General features: G+C 42.3%; 1 protein-coding gene across 1 annotated transcript in view; it reads left to right on the top strand.

The window, feature by feature from the left end:
- The window catches only part of DNAH2 (dynein axonemal heavy chain 2), a 6636854-nt gene that overhangs the window by 767870 nt on the left and 5848103 nt on the right, over window positions 1-20881 (top strand). The gene's annotated exons all lie outside the window — the stretch shown is intronic.

Genomic DNA, 20881 nt, shown 5'->3' on the forward strand with positions numbered 1-20881 from the left:
CTGTAGGTAGATTGGACACTCTAAATTGGCCCTAGATGTGAGTGTGCCTTCTGTGGAAGGTTGGGCACTTGGCTGGCAACTCGACACTGTAAAACTCCACTGCCAATCATGAGCGGACAGGTGATCTGCTGTGGCGACCCCTAACCGGGAAAAGCTGAAAGAAGAAGAAGAAGAAGATTTCTTATTCAGTACTGTACTAAGGTCAAATATCAGATCAGTTGTGCTGGTTACAATGTAAGTTTTAAGATGAAATCTTTTAATAGCTTGTATTTAACATGGTTTTGAAATTATTAAAGCAACTATAAGCAGGTTAGACTAGACATCTGTAGGATGTAACTGCAGAAGCACATGGAGGTGTCTCTAGGCTGTAATGACTTAACACTATTTCCTCAATTGTAAGCAGTAGTTAATGCTTTGTTTTAATTAGTTTATTCAGCTCTTGCCATTCGGTAAGCCGCGGTGGTATAGTGGTAGCATTGTTGCCTCACAGCAAGAGGTTCTCCTGTTCGATTCTCGGCTGGAGTGCCTTCTGTGTGGAGTGTGCATGTCCTCCCCATGGTCAAGTGGCCTCCAAAAGACATGCGTGAATGGGCATGCCTTCGCTGAAGGTTGGGCATTGGGCTGGCAACTCGGCACCATAAAAAAAATTGACTGCCAATCATTAACAGACCGGAGTTCCGCTGTGGCGACCCCTTACCGGGAAAAGCCGAAAAGACAAACATTCAGCTCTTGCCATTCAGCACAGATGTGCAACTTACCTTGTTTTACAACAGTTGTCTTACTTTTCATCCATCCTGCTAGCAGCATGTTTCTTAACAAAATTTGAGCCTACTCTTTATATCAGGTCTTGCCCTTTTCTTACTCCTGAATGTTACTATGACTTTACTTGGAATGTGACATAAGCAAACTATCAGGTTTTGCTTGTATGTGATATTTTCCTAACAAATTTCAGATGGTTGTGAACTTGTCAGCGTAATCGTAAAGACTGCTGTTGCTGTAATTTAGTACAATATTCAGTATGGCTGTGTGACCATTTGTGTATGCATGCTGTTTGCTTTTATGCTGTTAATTTATTTTACCACTCCCAAGATCTCACAAGGCTATCTAACAAATTGTTAGGTGTATATTCTTTAAATTGCCCATTGATAATTATGCTCACTTTTATTTTCACAGGTTAATGACATTGGACCAGTGGATGTTATGTGATCCTATCTCGCCTACATTCAGTACTGATGGGCTCGGAGCCGATCCCTCGGCTCCGACTCGGCACGCTATGCTATAGAGCAAAGCCTCTTATTGGCTGAGCTATTTCTTATCCCAGGATGCACCACCACTAATCCCCCAGATCTCGTTTGCCGCTTACAAGCTAGGACGTGGTCTCAAACTTGGCTGAGCTAAGTACTGTTTTCTTCAAAGTTTCCTGTCAGGAATTTTGCTAATTTTACCCCAAAAGCTGTTTTAACAGCTATTGTTGTTGTACGAGTGGTTTTGATAACTTTGGTTGAGGAAAATTGTGTTTTGAGTTAAGGGAAGGTTTCCCATTTAAGTTAGAGGGGCCTTCCCCTATTCTTATCTAGCGTCTTTTGTTTTTTTCAGGAGGTCAAGTACCTGCTTAAGTTAGAGGGTCTTGACCCTCCTTTTCAGTGATTTTTGTCTTGATATTGTGCATTGTGTACTGTCTTGTGTAGTGTACTGTCTTGTGTAAAAAAAAAAAAAAAAAATTGGTTTTCAGTTTTCTCTGTGGTAGAATCTTTACTGAACAGCTTCTTTAACTAGTTTTCTTAGTGAACTGTTAGTCAGCATGTCTAAGGAACATAGACCCTCTGGGTTTAAAAAGTGCGCGAGGTGTGGTTACAAAATGTCGATAACTGACGATCACTCCTCGTGCGTATATTGTTAGGCACCAAGCACCTACAGGAGTCCTGTAGCGTGTGTCACTCCTTTTCTTCGAGAGTCCTCCAAGAGAGGAAGAATAAATTAATATTAAAAGGGCTGATTAAACCCTCCTTTGAGGAGGCCTTATCTTCCTCTTCCTCTCCTACCAAAAAGAAAAAAGCGTCGGCTCCAACCAGTCTGTTGGAACCGACTGCAAAAAAACCTAGGCAGGCTTCTCCATCGGCTCCACGGACTTCGGAGCCGAGGGCGGAACGGTCTGCCTCGATGCCTCCAGTCTTGACCCCTCTGGTTTCGGAGCCGAGGACTGGGGCATCGAGAGGCGGGTCACCTTCATCGGCTCCACTGATTTTGGAGCCGATGAGGGTTGCCGGCTCAGACTCTTCCCCCGGCCGAAGTCCTCATCGGCACCGAGGGAAATTGTTTTGAGATCTCCCTCGGAACCGATAGTAATCGAATCCATTCGGAGCCGGTCCCCTAGTCCTATGGAACCGATGGAGAAGTCGGTTCGGACCCGATCGGTGTCATCTAGATCCTCCAAGATGTCTGATTCGGACATCGACAGGGTGCTCCTAAGACTTTTCCAGTCTCCGGTGTTTCAAAAGTTAGTTTCGGCTCCAGCCCATTCGGCTTCAGAGCCGATGGTCCACCCTGTTATTATGGTTCCTCCTCCAACAGCCTCGGCACCGTTGGAGCCGGTGCTGGTGGAGCCAATGGAGGTTTTCGGGTCGGGCCCGACCCTTACTCCAACTCCGGCTCTCGAGTCGGAGTTCGGTACACGGACTTCCTCTGTCGGCCCCGGGGGGGACGCTTCGGGACTGATGTTTTTGGTCCCAAGCCTTCCTCTCGGTGCGTCGGCTGCGGGGGTACCGTCTACCGTTGTGGCCACGGAGGTGGGACCTTCCCAGGATTCTGGTGGTCCCGCCTTCAGGGCCATGAGGAGTGCGTTAGCCAAATCTTCTTTGGCTACCTCCACGGTCTCCCCAGCTCCTTCTCTGCATACTGAGACTGGGTCTTTGGCAGTCCCCCTGTCCTTAGACAGCAGAGCCCCGGGGCCTGAGGTTACCCCCACTGGGGGTCCCCCCCCTCCTGGAGGTCCGTCTGAAGCTTCTTCGGAGGAACCCCCCAGGAAAAGATCGTGCAAGAGGAAGCACGTTGACTCCCCCGATGAGTCTCTCACATCAGACACTGATCTTGATGATGCAGAGGGGTCCCCTAAGTCGTCCTCAGATGATGTCTCTTTGCAGACATCCTGGAAGCCCTTAAACAACGAGGCGGCTGGCGATCCAAACCCCCTTCTGCTGATGAGTTGGTGTTCCTTAAGGCCTTCGATGCTCAGCCCTCTGCCTCCTGGGTGTCTCCGCCCTTCGATGAGCTCCTAGATTTGATCTGTCGAAGGGCGTGGGAACACCCAGACTCTGTGGAACCGGTGCCTGCTCGTTCCTGTTCCTATCAGCACCCCCGGAAAAGGAGTTTTTGACGAAAGGTGTGGCTGTAGATGCCTTGGTGGTGGCATCTGCTAACCAGCAAGATGTAGCAGAGGCTTCGACGTCCGTCCATCCTCCTAATAAGGAGTCTAGGAGCATGGATTGGTACGGTAAGCGCATCGTAAGTTCAGCGGCCTTTACTTTAAGGTCCCTGAACTATCTCACGCACTTTACCAGATTTCAGAGGGATCTGATTAAAGAACTTTCAGATACCCTCTTGGGTAACCTGCCTGAGCAGCTGGCCCAGATGGTAGGCTCTCAGCTGGTTACACTGTCGTCCATATCAAACTCGTCCATGAGGCTCATTTCTTATGCGGCCGAAGGGGCGAGTAGAGCGGCGGGTACAGGCATTGCTCTACGGAGGCAAGCCTGGCTCCGCCTGTGTCATTTTGCGGAGGCCTTTAAGTCTTCCTTTGCCGACGCCCCCTTTGATGGGTCCTCTTTGTTTGGACCCAAGGTAAAGGACACACTGACCCGCTGCGAGCAAGAAGGTAAGACTTTGACTGCCGTAGGGGCACGATTTTCCACTCCCTTTCGGCCTTACCCCAAGGCTAAAAGAGGAGGGAAAATGTGGTTCCGTAGATCTCAGAAGTCTTACCCCTCACAGCAGGACGATCCCCCTTCTAGAGGCAGGGGAGGGGGAAATTCTTCTGGAAGACGCCGTCCCAGAGGCAGCAGAGGCCCCCGCAACACTGGAGACCGCGAGTCCTTTCGTGGCTCTTCAGCCTTTCACAGTCCCTGAGGGATTGCCCGACTGTGCAGCTCCGGAGCCAGTCGGGGGTCGTTTTTCGAGGCACCTAAAGGCCTGGGAAGGTATCACTCAGGACCGATGGGTGCTTCGAATTATCGCCGGAGGTTACGCCATCCCTTTTTCTCACTCTCCTCCTCAGTCCAAAAAAATCCCGGACCCGCCACCCAGTCAACGGGAAACTGCAGCCTCAGAAGTTTCAAAGCTGCTGCAAAAAGGAGTCATCCAACCGATCCCCGCAGACCAGATCGGATTAGGGACTTACTCAAGATTCTTTTTGGTGCCAAAAAAGACCGGGGACTTGAGGCCCATTTTGGATCTCAGCATTCTAAACTGTTCAGTAAAAAAGTCCAAGTTCCGAATGGTCACCCTACAATCCATTCTCCCACTGCTGGAGAAAGGTGTTTGGATGTTTGGAGATCCATAGATCTCAAGGACGCTTATTACCACATCATGGTACAACAAGCTTCCAGGAGACATCTGCGCTTCAGCCTAGGAGACGGTCATTTCCAGTTCCGCGCGCTGCCCTTTGGTCTCACCACAGCCCCCAGGGTGTTCATCAAATGTTTGGCGGTCGTGACTGCTCACCTGAGAAGTCTAGGATTCCAGGTGTTTCCGTATCTAGACGACTGGCTCCTAACTGCCACCTCCAAGCATCTACTATTGCGGAGCCTACAAGCCACAATATCACTGGGCACTTCCCTTGGAATCACCTTCAATTGGCCAAAGTCTGTGTTGCTGCCATCTCAACGCATAAGATTCATCGGAGTAGAGATAGACTCAAACCGAATGCGGGTCTATCTACCTACAGAAAGGATACAAACCATACAGGCTCAAGTTCGAGCCTTACTTCCCAGATCCAAAGCCCCAGCCAGAATGGTCCTGCAGCTATTGGGTTCTATGTCCGCCACAGTTCTTCTAGTTCCCCTAGCAAGGTTGCACATGAGAATTCTCCAGTGGCTTCTTTCAACTCAGTGGTCCTTTCAGGATCTCCCTCTCAGTCACCTCATATGGATGACGGAAACCTGCAAACGGGACCTTCGCTGGTGGCTAGTGCCCTCCAATCTGGATCAGGGACGACCCTTTGTTTCACCTCCTCCTGTGGCCACTTTGACTACGGACGTCTCCCAGATGGGGTGGGGGGGGCATTCCCTGGGCAGGTCAGTCCAAGGCAAATGGCATTCGGAGGAGACCTTACTTCATATCAACATCTTAGAAATGAGGGCGGTGCTTCTGTCCCTACAAGCCCTTCACGATTACCTCCCTCAGGGCGTAATTGCCGTTCACTCTGACAACATGTCAGTTGTCTGGTACCTGAACAAGCAGGGAGGGACCAGATCCTACCCCCTTTGCAGAGAGGCCATGAGAGTTTGGGAATGGGCAATGTCGACCACACGTTTTCTAGTGGCGACTCATATCCCGGGCAAGTCCAATGTGATAACCGACAGACTGAGCAGAACGATCCTCTCTCCACACAAGTGGTCTCTGAACATTACGGTTGCAAATCAGATTTTCAGCAAATGGGGAGTTCCTTGTTGTGACCTCTTCGCGACTCCGCTGAATGCGAAGTGCAAAAAGTTCTTCTCCCTCACCCCGGCTCCGGGGGAGAGCCCTATGTACGCACTAGCCCATCCGTGGCCCACCGGCTTGCTATATGCTTTTCCTCCAGTTCCTCTGCTTCCCAGGGTGATCCAAAAGGCGTCTCTCTTGGGGAGCAAAATGATCTTAGTTGCTTCTTACTGGCCTCGTCAGGTATGGTTCCTCTATCTTCGGAAATATGCACTGGAAGGTCCATGGTTTCTGGATCAGATCCCAGACCTATTGGTTCATCAGTCGGGACTATTCCACCAGTCCCTACACACCTTAAAATTGACGGCTTGGCTCCTCCTCTTCCGACTATAGTCAGGAATCATACCTTGGATCCGGAAGTTGTACACATTTTATCCTCGGCCCACAAGTCTGCTACAAAGAAATTGTATTCTAGCAAATGGAAGAGATTTGCTATTTGGGCTCAACTCCGGGGTCTGGATCCCATCACTATTCCTGTATCAGAAGTACTGAAATTTCTAACTTCCCTTTTCAATCAAGGCTCTTCAGTCTCTACCATCAAGGTTCAATTGGCAGCTATTTCCAATTTTCACGAATCTATAAACCCACCTTTAATGAGCAACAGATTGTGTAAGACCTTCTTGAAAGGTGCTGCGCTTTTAAGACCTCCGATTTCTCATACTGCTCCTCCATGGGATCTCGATGTGGTGTTACGTGCCTTAACTTCCTCCCCCTTCGAACCGGCAGCAACATGTGATTTAAAATTTCTATCGTGGAAAACTGCCTTTCTGGTGGCGATTACTTCTGCCAGAAGGGTTTCAGAACTTCAAGCTTTGTCTGTAAAACCTCCGTACTTGGTTTTTCACAAAGATAGAGTATCTCTCAGGCCAAATCCATCCTTTGTCCCTAAAGTTTGTTCCAGTTTTTGCCTACAACAGTCATTAGAACTTCCAGTCTTCTTTCCGAAGTATTCTAACAAAGCGGAATACATATTCCACACATTAGATGTCCACAGGCAATTGCGTTTTTATTTAGATAGGACCAAACAAACAAGGGAAAACAGATCAATTGTTTGTATCCTTTTCAGACAATAAATTGGGCAAAGCCATCACAAAGGTCACTATTGCCAAATGGATCAGGGACTGTATTACTCAAGCTTATTCCTTTTCTAATAAAGAGCTTACGACCTCTGTCAAAGCTCATTCTACAAGAGCTATGGCTACTTCAGTAGCATTCCATTCTAAGCTTGCCATTAGTGACATTTGTGCTGCGGCTACATGGTCCTCCCCGCACACTTTCATTTCCCACTACAAATTAGATGTGGCATCTAGAGGACGAGCTTCATTTGGTTCCACAGTGCTCAGGAGTGTTTTCCAGTGAGCCACCCAGGATTTAGGTGCTAGAGACGCTGTCCCATCAGTACTGAATGTAGGCGAGATAGGATCACATAACATCTTTTAGTTATGTACTTACCATAACTTTAGATGTTTGGGATCCATCTCGCCTACATTCCTAATAACCCACCCTCCTTCCCCCTTCCTTGGAGATCAGAGGATATCAGAAGGTCCGAATCCTGTTGTTTCATCTTGAAACATCTGGCAATGTTATATAAACAAGTTGTGTATGTGTGCATGAATGCGGACAAACAAGATCTGGGGGATTAGTGGTGGTGCATCCTGGGATAAGAAATAGCTCAGCCAATAAGAGGCTTCGCTCTATAGCATAGCGTGCCGAGTCGGAGCCGAGGGATCGGCTCCGAGCCCATCAGTACTGAATGTAGGCGAGATGGATCCCAAACATCTAAAGTTATGGTAAGTACATAACTAAAAGTTCTCCCTTATGGCTGGAAACGTAGCCAATGTGCAGACTTTTTTTTTTCCTTCAGTGTCATCAAACATCAATGTCTTGTTAGTATCTGCAGATAAGCCAGCACTGGTGGTGAAATAGGGCAAAACCCTGATTATGGCCTGGGCACTTGACAGTGAAGGCTTGTGGGTTCAGAAGGCTTGCTGGAGAGGGGGGGTACTCACATTTTGGGCATACTGTCGCAATTTGATTTTACTGGTGGAGACTGGTGAAACAGCTGTGATGTGCTGCTTGAGGTGGATGGGGTATCCTTCTCATTTCAACCTCTTTCAGAAATGAGTTGTGGTTCGGCATGGACGGAAATGGTAGAAAACACTCCCTCCTGACAGAATTGCAATTTGCTCAGGGTCCTAGATCTCCATACTGGCTGCCAGTATCGTAAGAATAAGGAAGATACATTTGACCCCAGAGTACAAGGAGAAGAGCTGGTGGGCAGCTGATTGTCAGCTGTAAAGAGCTAAAAAAAGCATCTTCAGGTAAAATATTAGTTTGCATTTGAGTCTAGTCTAGTTTTATAATTTGCATTAATAGGCTCATACCTGTGTACTAGGGTAATGGCCCTGAAGCCTTTATTGCCTAGCCCATAGAAGTGCTCATCAAGTAGAGCCATTAGAGTGATACCCAGGGTGAACTTTCTACTTCCCTTCCACTCAACAAGATTTCTTTTGAAGAGGGCCAGTGATGTGCTGTGCTTGACATGTATGGGAAGTCTATTCCAGAGCATGGGCAGTCTCTGGGTTATGAACCTGTCCCTCCATCATGTTCTATTGATTGTGGTAATGAGGTTGAGGTCTGTGGAGCGTGTGGTGTGGAGGGTTTGGGATTTCTGTAGATGTAGCATTTCTAACAAAGCTGTGTCAGACATGGCTTTGTAAGTCAAGCAGAGATCGCCTCTTAGTAGACAATATGAGACAGAGAATAACTGGAGTTTTTTTTGAGTCTGTCCATGTGGGACATGTGTTTAAGGCCAAGGATCCTCTTCGTGAGGTATTTCTGTGGCCTGTCCAGCTGTTGCAAGTGTCTAGTGAGGTACATGCCAAATGAGGCATTATACTCTGATTGGTCAAATGAGGGAAAAGCAGAGAGAGAGAGGATGACCTCTTTCTACCTGGATGCAAAACCCTTGGTAATGAGATGTGCCACATAGAAGGACTTTCTGACCACAGTGGCAATGTGGTGGTTGAAAGAGAGATTGCTGTCAACCTGTGTCTCCAGATCTCTTATAACGCTTTCATTGTTCAGTGGGCTCCCATCGATGTGGTAATTAGTGGGAACTGAGTTTTTCCCAAAGGGGATGACGACGCATTTTTTGGCATTAAGCTTAAGGCCATGGTTTTGACACCAGTCATTGGTCTCAGTGAGGTCTTTTCTGTAGGATTAAAATACGTACAAATTCACTTGCTAAGCGCTTTCACCATTACACATAACATCATCAGAGTAAGTGAACAACAACCATGCCATACATTAAATAGTCAATCAATCACCTGAACAACCAATAGAAAATGTGCATTGATTTAAATAGATGAATAATTAGTTATCAGGTAAATTTTAAACATAGAATTTGTCCACGCACAATGGAACAATGTTACCCAGATCTGATATTATAAAAAATATCTTATCCACAATATATACATTTATGTTTAAACATCCTTCAAGACAAACACTTAAAAAATGAAAAATACATGTTGGGATATAAAAATAAATAAATATGTAACCCACTATTTACACTGTATCCTATTAGCCCTATCTTTTAAGACTGGTTTTAAAGAAATGTATTCATTCAAACCCAGTGGGGTTGTTGCATCAAGAATTATTTGCCATTTGTATTCCAATAATTCTACCTTCAACCTTTCATCCCCACCCCTCTTAAGTTGTGTCACCCTGTCAATAATGAAAAAAATAAATTTCTTAAAATCCACACAATGTATGCTATGCATATATAGTGCATTGTGTGTGTCCTTGTTTTTTATTGCCCTCTGGTGTTCTGCAATCCTGTCTTTTAACCTACGGACAGTTTTGCCCACATAGAATGCATTGCAGCTCGCACAAATGGCAATATATACCAACTTTTGTGTGTTGCAACTACACCTACCAGGGCACCCCAGTGTCTTAATATAATTAGACACCGATACATAAGGTCCTTCATTGATGTACCTACAAAATTTACAGGTTCCAGATTTATACATTCTCGAACACTTGTAAATGGTTCTGTTTCCTCCAAAATTTCTTTGATATTTTTCCCCTAGAATATACTATTTTGGGGAAATTACCCAAATAATTTTTCACTGTTTCGTTAAATACTGTAGCCCATGTTTTTTTTCACTAATTCAACAACACCACTGGTTTGACTATTATATTTCAGTACTAGTGTCCTACCTTCTAAGGTATTGATCTTTTGAAATGTATCATTATCATTACCCCTTAGAATGGGTTTGTATATACTCCGTCTCTTCTCCAAGACCTCATTCCTGATTTTTAACAACATCTTTAAGGGATATCCGCTATCTAAAAAGAAACCAATGAGGGTGTACACCTCTTTAATACAAGTGTCATCATCACTCACAAGCCTGGAAAGTCTTACCATTTGACCCTTCACTATTCCTCTTTTTTGATATGATGGGTGACAACTATTATAATGTAACAAGGAATTGCTATGGGAATTTTTCCTAAATATATTACTCTGTAGAATGTTTGCAGATTTGGTCAATTCGATGTCCAAAAACTATTTCATTTTCATCCAACTTGCTGGTAAATCTAAAAAAAGTTGTTGTACTATTTAAATATTCAACAAAGGACATGGCTTCGTCCTTACTGCCCTTCCAACCTTTTAGTCTATCATCTAAAAAGCGGTTATAGAGAGCAATCTTTTCATTATATGTTGAACCAAATGCATATTCTTCCTCCCAATATAAGAGGACCAGGTTAGCAAAACCAGGGGCACACTTTGCCCCCATTGCCACTCCTGAAATTTGTTGAAAGGTTTCCCCTTCAAATGTCACAAAATTGCTCTTTAAGAACATTTCCATACATGATGTCATCATATTAATTTTAGCAGCATTAAATTTACCACTTCTAACTAAACTTTGGGTAAAATACTCAACCCCTACATCTTGTGGGATTACTGTGAATAGGTTAATGACATCTATAGTTAAAAAAGACCAATCAGTGCCTTCATTGGAAATCCCATCTAGTGTATTTAGACAGTGCCACGAATCTTTCAAAATATGTGGAACCCCAGCCACAACCTTTTGGAGCCCCTCGTCCACAAAGGCGGCCAATGGTTCAGTCTTAGAACCCCGAGAAGAAACTATGGTTCTAAAAGGGGGATCTCTAGTGCCCTTGTGGATTTTGGGGATACCAAAAATAACAGGTGTGACTGGGTGTTCCATTTTCAGAAAGTTGTATTCTGTTTCAGACAATGCCCCCTGGTACAGAGCGTCAAGAAGAAATAAGTCAGTTTTACGATATGCTATATGCAATTCGTTAGTAGATACCCTGTGGTCGCCCAATATTGCCTGCATCTTGGCTATATAGTCAAATTTTGACATAATAACCACTCTGCCACCCTTATCGGGTCTCATAATTCTCAAATCTTTATTGTTAGCTATCTCAAATAAAGCATCTCTTACTTGTTGAGGCAAATTCAAAACATGATTTGCCCCATGTTCAGTATTGATCACATTCTTAATTCCCATGACACATATTTTCTCAAAAGTAGACACATCCTTGTTGCAAGGGGGTATGAATACACTCTTCCTTTTTGAACACCCCACATTATTTTGGTCACCAATAACACTATGATTGTCCTTAAAGTAAAGGGCCAAGTTTATATGTCTAACAAACATTTTAACACTTGTAAGCACATCAGCTATATTCATTCTAAAATTAGGTACAAATGAAAAACCTTTTATCAGGACAGCATGATGGACTTCTTTAACATCAAAGGCTCTGTAGTTGTAGACATTAAAATTAAATTTGGTGAAAATTTTTACACTGTGACAACAAATTCTTGTTGCTAAGAAATAATTCTTCATCATACATAGTGGGGGGGGGGTGAAGAAAAAAAGGATGAATTTTTTTCCTAACTCAGTCAAAGTCAATATTAAAGTTATTTAATATCTCCTCCTGCTGTTGTTGTTGTACCATTGTTTGTTCCACCGGTTGTTGACCCATCGCTGTCCCTGATAATTTGTATCGGGACTATAGTACTGATTGTTTTGTGTCCCTTCCCTCTTGTTCTGTAATCGAGCAGATCTCCTCAGTGGTAGATACTTGTCTAAAAAAGCATCAGATGTAGACACACCATTATCCAGCCCAGCATCCCCTTTGACAAAATCATCATTAGCATTTGTACCATCATCATAATTTCCATGACTGTGTTTAGCAAAACCATAAGCCCGATTATATTTATAATCATCTGTATCCCTGATTAATTTTTTGATTTTCATTTGTATACTTTTCTCAACATATTTCTCAATGTTACTTTAAACATCATGATAACCATGTACATTTTGAAAAAACAATAAATCCCCCACAGTGCTTTCATTGAGTTTAACAATTTCTTTCCCAAGAATACCTATCTTATCATTATTCTTGACAATAATATCTAACATTTGTAGACCTGTCTTATTGAACAGATCCACCAATTCTTTATAAGCTTGTGTCCCTTGGTCTATAAGTTTCCAAATTCTTAGTCCCTTGGGAACTTGTAGAGCAGTGGATTTAACCAAAAATGCATTGTCCAACTGCAACGCCCTATGTTTTCTACATTTGGTCCCAAATATATCTAATTGCTGTTTAACAGTTAGTTCCAAAGCTTTACCTTCCTTCAAAGCAGTAAAGTCAAAAACGGGACCTTGAAACCACCGTTTAAAATCATCACCAACATTGCTGTTGCTGTTACATTGCCGTTTTTCGTCTCTCGTGTCTGTGTCATGGTTATTGCCAGATGGCCGGTTTTCACCTCGCTCACCCGGTACTTGACTGTTGCTGACTCCCTGGTTTTCACCTCCCACAACAGCAGAGTTCTTGTAATTTACATTTCCAACGACCGTTTCGTTATTGCCTCCATTTGGCGCGAGTGGCGAATGCAGACTGAACAGTTCGACTTGTGTATCTGTTAACATCACTGGTATAGTGCGTGAAACCTCACGTTCAGTCAGGAGTGACGTCAGTCTCCTGACTGCAGCTGTTAACTTGGCAACGGCTGCTTCCATAGATAAAAACTTCTTAAATAGTCAAAAATAAACCTCCACTCGTGCTAAAGCCGGGTTCAAAAAATCACACGAAATCCACAAAGAAAATACCCACAGGTTACAGAGCTGGTAAATGGCAAAAATGCACAATAGAACAATATTACCCAGATCTGATATTATAAAAAAACCTATCCTTTAAAACCAGTTTTAAAAGATAGGGCTAATAGGATATAGTGTAAATAGTGGGTTACATATTTATTCATTTTTATATCCCGACATGTATTATTTTCATTTTTTAAATGTTTGTTTTGAAGGATGTTTAAACATAATGTGTATATTGTGGATAGGATATTTTTATAATATCAGATCTCGGTAACATTGTTCTATTGTGCGTGGACAAATTCTATGTTTAAAATTTACCTGATAACTAATTATTCATCTATTTAAATCAATGCACATTTTCTATTGGTTGTTCAGGTGATTTATTGACTAATGTATGGCATGGTTGTTGTTCACTTACTTTGATGATGTCATGTGTAATGGTGAAAGCTCTTAGCAAGTTAATTTGTACGTATTTTAATTAAACTCTCTGTCTTGTGCTTTGGACGTGGTTCATTTTTGCCATTTATCAGTTCTGTACCCTGCGGGTATTTTCTTTGTGTCTTTTCTGTAGGATGTCTGCATCACTTGGGGAGTTAATAATGGCTCCCAACTTGCAGTCATCTGCAAACTTGGTCAGCCAGAGTCCTTCCGTGTTGGCCTGGACTTCTGAGAAGTAGATGCCAAACAGGAGAGGACCCAGGACCCATCTTTGTGGGACTCCACTCGTGACTAGTAGGCGGTCTGACTTGGAGTCCACTACTTTCACACTGTGGGTTCTATCTGTGAGCCAATTTGCAACCCACCTAATGATATAGGGGTTGATGCCTAGTTTGGTGAGTTTATCTGTAATTCCTGAGTTAGGAATGGTATCAAAGACCTTGGCCTGATTGAGGTAGGCTGTATGAACTGCCTTACCCTCATCCACAGCTCTGGTGACTGACTCAAAGAAGTTAATCAGGTTGAGAAGGCATGATCTACATTTCACAAAACCAAATTGCGTGGGATCTAGAGTTTGGAGATTACCTATATCCTTGTTAATTAGGTCCATGATGATGCGCTGCATAGCCTTACATATCAAACTTGTCAGGCTAATGGGGAGATAATTCCCAGGATCTATAGTCACTCCCCCTTTATGGAGAGTGATGACCGTAGCAGTGCGCCATTCGGTTGGGACAAAGCCAGAGGTGAGGCTGTGAGTGAACATGGCACACAGATGTGGTGCCAGTTCACTTTGTAGTTCATGTAGAGCACAGCCAGGGATATTGTTGGGTCCCATGGAAGCTGTATTCTTGGCCTTGGACAATGCAGCTGTAACCTGTGCTGCAGTAATGCTGGGTGCTTGGCATTCTTCCAGTTTTTTGATTGGTCCTTTGGGGGGGTAAAGTTGGCACTGAATCTGTCAGCCAGTATGTTGGCACTATCTGTTGGCTCAGTATAGGAGGTACCATTCTGTAACTCAGAGCAAATCTGGGTATTGCAGTGGAGATTGTTGATATAACTATAGAAGGCTTTGTGGTTTTTAGTGTCTGCCACAATTCTGCCTTCATAGCTGGCTTTAGAGGCTTTGATGAGGGATCTCAACTTTTTGTTGAGGCTAATAAGGGAGTTTTTCCAGTCTTGGGACTTCACCTTTTTCTGCAACAATTTCTTCCTTCTGTTGTAGTTTTTATTAATGGCAGGGGACCACCAAATTGTCTTCCTTTTTTTGGAGGAGAGCGTCTTGGTTCTGTTGGGTATAGCTAGTTCTATGCATTTATGTACGTGTTCGTACAGTGGGTTGGTATATGATTCGGCAATCATGCATCTGTTTTCCATTGGCATGGGTACCGTAAATTTAGTCACCTCTGTTTATAGCAGTGAAAATGGAGTGAGTGCCTTGGGATATAGTTGGGGGCCTATAGCAGGCTACAACCTGAATCTCCGTCTTACCTGATGTTAGTTGTACTTGAACAATCTCAGATGCATTAGGCTGGGTTACTAGTATGGAGGTGTGCATATCCTTTATGAATATGGAGACACCACTGCCTTTGGAGCTTCGGTCCATGTTCTGGGGCCAAAAGGTGTGGAATGAGTTATAGCCTGGTAGCACAGGGGTGCTTTCTGCAGCTTTAAACCAGGTCTCCATTGTAGCACAAATGTTGATTTTCTCCATTTTGAGGAGTGCTTCGAGCAAGTGCATCTTGAGATTTAGACTTCTAGCGCTGAGCAGCATGACCCTCAGATTGCATTTATCTATAGCTGTTACGGTGGTAATTTGGTCTTTGGAACACCGCCTAAAAAAGGCACTATAGGGGTGGCAAGAGCCTTGGGAAGTACCCTTAATCCTCAACATATTTTCCTGAAATCTAACTGCATTCTTGTCTCATTACTTCTGATCCTTTTTTCGTTGTACCAACAATTCTCACTTCAGGAGTGCCAACGAGCAGTTCACTTTCAAGGTTCTGTTCAACAACATACAAATTATTTTAAACACGCATATTTTTCCTGTTACCAAAATAATTTGAAGTGTTATTATTTAGTGCAAATTGTTCAGAATTAAAAGCAGGTAAAGCTTCTGTTTGTGGTAACATGTAGTACATGTGGTTTGAATTTCACTTGCAAGGGCTATTCTCGTCTCCAGTGTTGCAAAACATTATTTTTTTTTCTCACTTGCATTTTATATTACACATATGAATATATTTATTTATTCTGCCTGTAAAATTTCTGTTGGTCTGTACATTTCTACAGCTTTTGATTAGGTCAATTCCTCTTACTTGTTACGTCCTTTCATCATTTTATATCACACATTAGTATGTCTTTTATAAACCAGTTAGCAGTGGGAGTTGTGTTTTCTTGGCATTATAGGAAATGGAATTAATCAAATGTGCAGAGATAAATCAGTTTTAGTTTATTTTATTTCATATTGGCATAAAAATTAATTTTACAATAAAATAAAACTTTGTGTTGTCCAAGACATCAGTGAAACAATAATGTGGCTTATAGAGCAATCACACTCACCAAATAACTACCCTCCAGTTTCCCATTAAAATGAAAGGAAAGTGAAACTCAAAATTAAAACTTCATGCTACTCATTAACATGATTTCTCACCTTCACCTGTCTTGCGTAATTACAGGTCATGGGTAGCCAGCCCATATCCTGGTAATACAATATAACCTAAGCATCTTCAGATCAGTTAAAGACTCAACCTCAACACTTTCTTGACAAACTCTGGTGATTTGTTTAGACTCTAGAGACTGCCAAGAGGAGCAGATGCTGCAGTCTTCAGAAATTCTCACGTAGGTATATTTTTCAGTATACTGACAGAAAAGCAGATCTATCTGTAGGAATTGGTAACAATAGCCTGTGGCAGAGTTCTTTAATTTTTTTTACTTCCTTATTGCAGCAGTCATGGTAAAGGTTGGAAAGCTGTAGAAGCAAGTTGAAATACAGTGCTATATCCATTATTTATTCAATTTTTGGCAATTATTTATTACAGGTGAATAACAAGACACTTTCTTCTTGAGGTGACAGTTTGTGGATAAAAGCGAGGGCAGTTAGGTGTTCAAATTGAAGTAATTGTTACCATAGCTTAGTGGGAGATTAGTTTCGCTATATTACTGTGACCATTTGATCTTTCACTTTTGTCACAGTCTAATATTAGAGTAGTATGTATTGGGTAACCCTGTTTTGGGGGGGGTTTGGAAGGCAGGCTGTTTGTGAAAGCATGGAGCAGTTATGTGGTGTGTCTTGCCTAGTAGCAATGCATGTTTTTTTAAGCAAAAAGTTGTGATTCATTATTGAAGCCACTATATCTTTTACTTTCTTTACACACATGTATCAAAAATATACACCAAGTGGCCATCTTGTGTTTGAAAGCAGGTTATATTTAAAAAAAATAGCTTAGACAAACACTGATATGACTCTTTTAATGGAAGCATCCTGTGTGTGTGTGCTTGGTACTATCAAGGTGAAATACATTAATTTGGTCACTGTTTCTTTTAATTTCCTTACAAACATTAGAGGTGTGCACAGGAGATGACTTTCTTTTGAAGTTGGGGAGTGAGGAGGTATGCTGTGTGTGTGAATGCCTAGACTAGTGACACAGTCGCAATTGAATAAGAATGATATGATTGAAATAATCTTTCCCCCAATTCCTGTATTAACCTGTTCGGCTTCAGCCAACTTATTTCTTCTCCCACTCACGTACACAAAAACTCCAGCTCCATACTTGATTTTATCTTAACTTCCAAACCTAATCAGTATCACAATCCCACCACCTTACCAGACTCCATAAGTGATCGCCTCCCTAGCTCGATAACTAAGGCTATCTTTTCAAAACCCTAAAACCCACCTCTGTAGAGAGTGCTGTATTTGTCCAAATTCAATGCAGAAATTTCAACTACCAACTCTCCCTGATCAACTGGTCTCACCTGTATATCCTTCCCCTAAATGATGTTCTTGAATTTTATAAAATTTTCCTAAACATACTAAATACCGTAACTCCCATTAAGAAAATTAGGATCAAACCAAATCCAGCCCCGTGGCTCTCCAAAGATACCCTTTCCACCATGAAACTTAGAGGATAATACCTGGAAACAGTGGTATAAGTCAAAATCTCATTCTCTCCTCCTTAAATATAAAGAACTCAGAAACATCACTAAAAAATTGATTATTCAGGACAAAATAAAATTCTGTCAAGAAGCCCAATCCACCCAGTTTTTTAATCCAAAAAAAATTCTGACACTATGAGCAGTATACTCCATCCTGGTAAACTCTCTACCCCCAACCCCTTCCATGACAAAACCGATCTTGAAACCGCCACTCTTCCAAATTACTACTTTATAGACTCTATCAGACAATGAACCACTCAGACAGCCAAAAACTACCTTTAACCCCCTCGACCACCCAGCCCCAATCAGCCTTCTCCCTGAAACCTGTTTCCACTGACTATAGCAAATCTCTTCTGCTAAAACTGAAACCTTGCTCACCCTCTTTTGACAACCTACCCCCACAATTTCTTAAACTTGCTGCCTACTCTATAGCATATCCCATCTCAATTCTTATTAACCGTTCTATCAAAGAATCCTCAGTCCCTGAGATCTGGAAATCCTTCTATACTATTCCACTTCACAAGGGAGGTAACTCCATCGAACCTACCAATTACCGACCAATAGCCATCCTCTCCCCTCTAACAAAAATTCTCGAGAAATGCATTCATAGGCAACTTATGTAATATTTACTTTATGAAAACCTCTTTACCCCTCTCAGAACAGATTTAGACCTCATCACAGCACATCCACAGCCCCTCTATCTTTTACCCAGATTGTAGCAGAAGCAAGGGACAACAATAAACTCATATCATGTGTCTTCCTTCACCTCTCTAAAGCTATCAACACCATCTCCCACCCTAAAGTTCTCTCTAAACTATCCGAACTAAACCTCTCCACCTCCACTATCCTCTGGTTCTCCAGCTGTCTCAATAACCGACAACAATCTGTTAAATGGCAGACTTCCTACTCATTCTTCATACCTATCCAAACTAGTAACCCCCAAGGATCCATCCATGGCCCCCTTATCTTTAGTATTTTCACTAACAATCTTTGCTCTGACTGCACCCCCTCTTCACTAATCCAATACACTGATGATTCTACCCTTATCACCCTGTCTGACATCCACACTGACCAACACTCTCTCACGCAGACTTCCTTTAATATCATCGAACACTGGCTAACTGACAACCAACTAATTCTTAACCCAAAGAAAACCAAAGTCCTCCTTTTCCACCCAAAATTTTTATCCCATCTTAAAATGTCTTTCAGTCTCTCTTCTCTTCTCTTGACAACACCAACATTTATGCAGACTTCACTACAAAGCTTCTAGGTATCACAATTGACAACCAACTGAAATTTGACCATCAGATCTTACAGTCCATCAAAAAGACCAATTAAAAACTAGGTCTGCTATAGAGACGCAAAAAAATTCTTAACTAACACCGCTAGGACCTCACTTGCCCAAGCCTGTCGCCCTCCCTGCCTACTCTACACTTCCCCTATATTCACACACATCTAAGCAAATCTCCTAACCAAACTAGAACAAACTTACAACCAGATAGCCAGATTTGTCTGTAATCTCCCATACAAATCCCATCACTGCCTTGCACTAAAAAAGCTTGAATGGCTTGAGTTCCCACAACTACTCCAACTTTCACAGCTACAAATTGCACGTTCTCTTTTCTACATACCTGAAAACTGTCCCTCACTGACCACCCTCCTATCCCTCTACAAACCTGCATGATCTCTCTGTAGCACTGACCAAGCACTACTAAACATCTACAAGTCCAACAAAACTATAGGCAGGTTACCTTATAAATGCTCCATATCTCAAACTTGGAACAAACTCCCAACTAACATATGACATACCCAATCTTCGCTCCTCTTCAAAAAAGAACTGAAAAAATACCTAGCCAACTCTCCCTCTGGCAGCTGCCACCACCCCACCTAATCTCCCACTACCACACCAGAACTGTTCCCTTCATACATTATATATACTTACAATCCTGTGGATCTGTAGCTACACCACTGAGCACTCTGAAAAACTAAACTTTCCTCCCAACTTTGCCCCTTGTTTTACTTCTCAATTCCCCTGGCTACCCCAACTCTTTCCTCCTTATTTCCTTCTTTCTACTCTATCCTACTTTACCACCTCTTCTTCTACTACACCCACTATAACCAACACAGCTGCCACTCTTTGCTATTCTCTGTCTTCAATTATTCTTCACTCTTCATTCCACTCCACTTACTATTCCTCTATTTTGTTCTTTCCTCCTCATTTCCTTCTCTCCACTCAACTTTACTACCTCTCCTTCCACTCCACCCACTATAACTGACACGACTGCCATTCTTTGCTATTCTCTGTCTGTTCAATTATTCTTCACTCTTTTCTGCACTCCACTTACTATTCTTCTGTTTTGTTCCCCAACTCGATCTCTATCATTTGCTGTTGTACATGGACAAAATGCATACTTTTAATGATTTCTATAAGGTATTAATGCTGTTACTTACATGTCTCTGTCTTGTACGTTTTAATGTTCTTAAACTTGCAATGTAACTCGGTATGGTTATGATATGAGTATTTTTTTTTGGCATCATCTTTTATATCTTGTGTTTGTGGTGCTTTGTCAGTACTTTTAATGATTATTTACAAGGCATTAATGTTGTTACTCGCGTCATTTTATCTTCCACTTTTTAATTTTTTTAAACTTGCAGTGTAACTTGGTTTTGTTATGATATACGTATATTATTTTTTGGCATCATCTTTTTTATCATGTGTTTGTGGGGCTTTTCTCCTCGGGTCTTCACTGAAAATGGATCCCCAGACCAGTGGACTAACCCGGTTAACAAAGGACAAATAAAATAAATAATAAAATATGGCTTGATGAGTGGGCAAAATGCATGATTGTTAGCAAGTTAAAAGACACTGCATTTTGCATGCCTTTCAAAAAGGCATTAGAACTGTATAGCATGCAGCTGTCATGGCAGGCTAGCTGTTCTTGCGGACATCTAGCTGACCATGATTGAAAAATTATTAATGTGGCTTGTTGAGAACAGCATATGCCTCTGTGAGCATTGTGGCCATTGCATTTAAGTGACCTCTTCACATTCAGACTTGATGTGCCCTTTAATAAGGTGCAGATTTCACTAGTTAAGTATGAAAGCAAACGGTGATAAAAGGGTGATATATTTTTCAAAGTACAGTGAAGGCCCAACACAATTTCTTTTAAGTTGTTAATATAGTTTTCCAGCCCTCCCAATACAAATGTCTTTAGATACAGTTCACAGCAGAATGTGCATTCTATTTTTTTATATGTGAGAATATATATAATATATAATCATAAGCATATTCTGCTATTATAAGAACAAACAGTGTTTCTTTGTCTGTAGACATTACTTTTCCTCTGTTTGAAATTATGTAAACTGTGTAAGCATTACTTGGAATTTATTATTGGCACTCAGAAATTCAGTGTGCAGTTGTTCTGTTGCCTTTACACATAAATGTACACCAT

The sequence above is a fragment of the Protopterus annectens genome, chromosome 7.part0 (assembly GCF_019279795.1).
Source record: "Protopterus annectens isolate FY-2018-M chromosome 7.part0, PAN1.0, whole genome shotgun sequence".
Classification (NCBI taxonomy): domain Eukaryota; kingdom Metazoa; phylum Chordata; order Ceratodontiformes; family Protopteridae; genus Protopterus; species Protopterus annectens.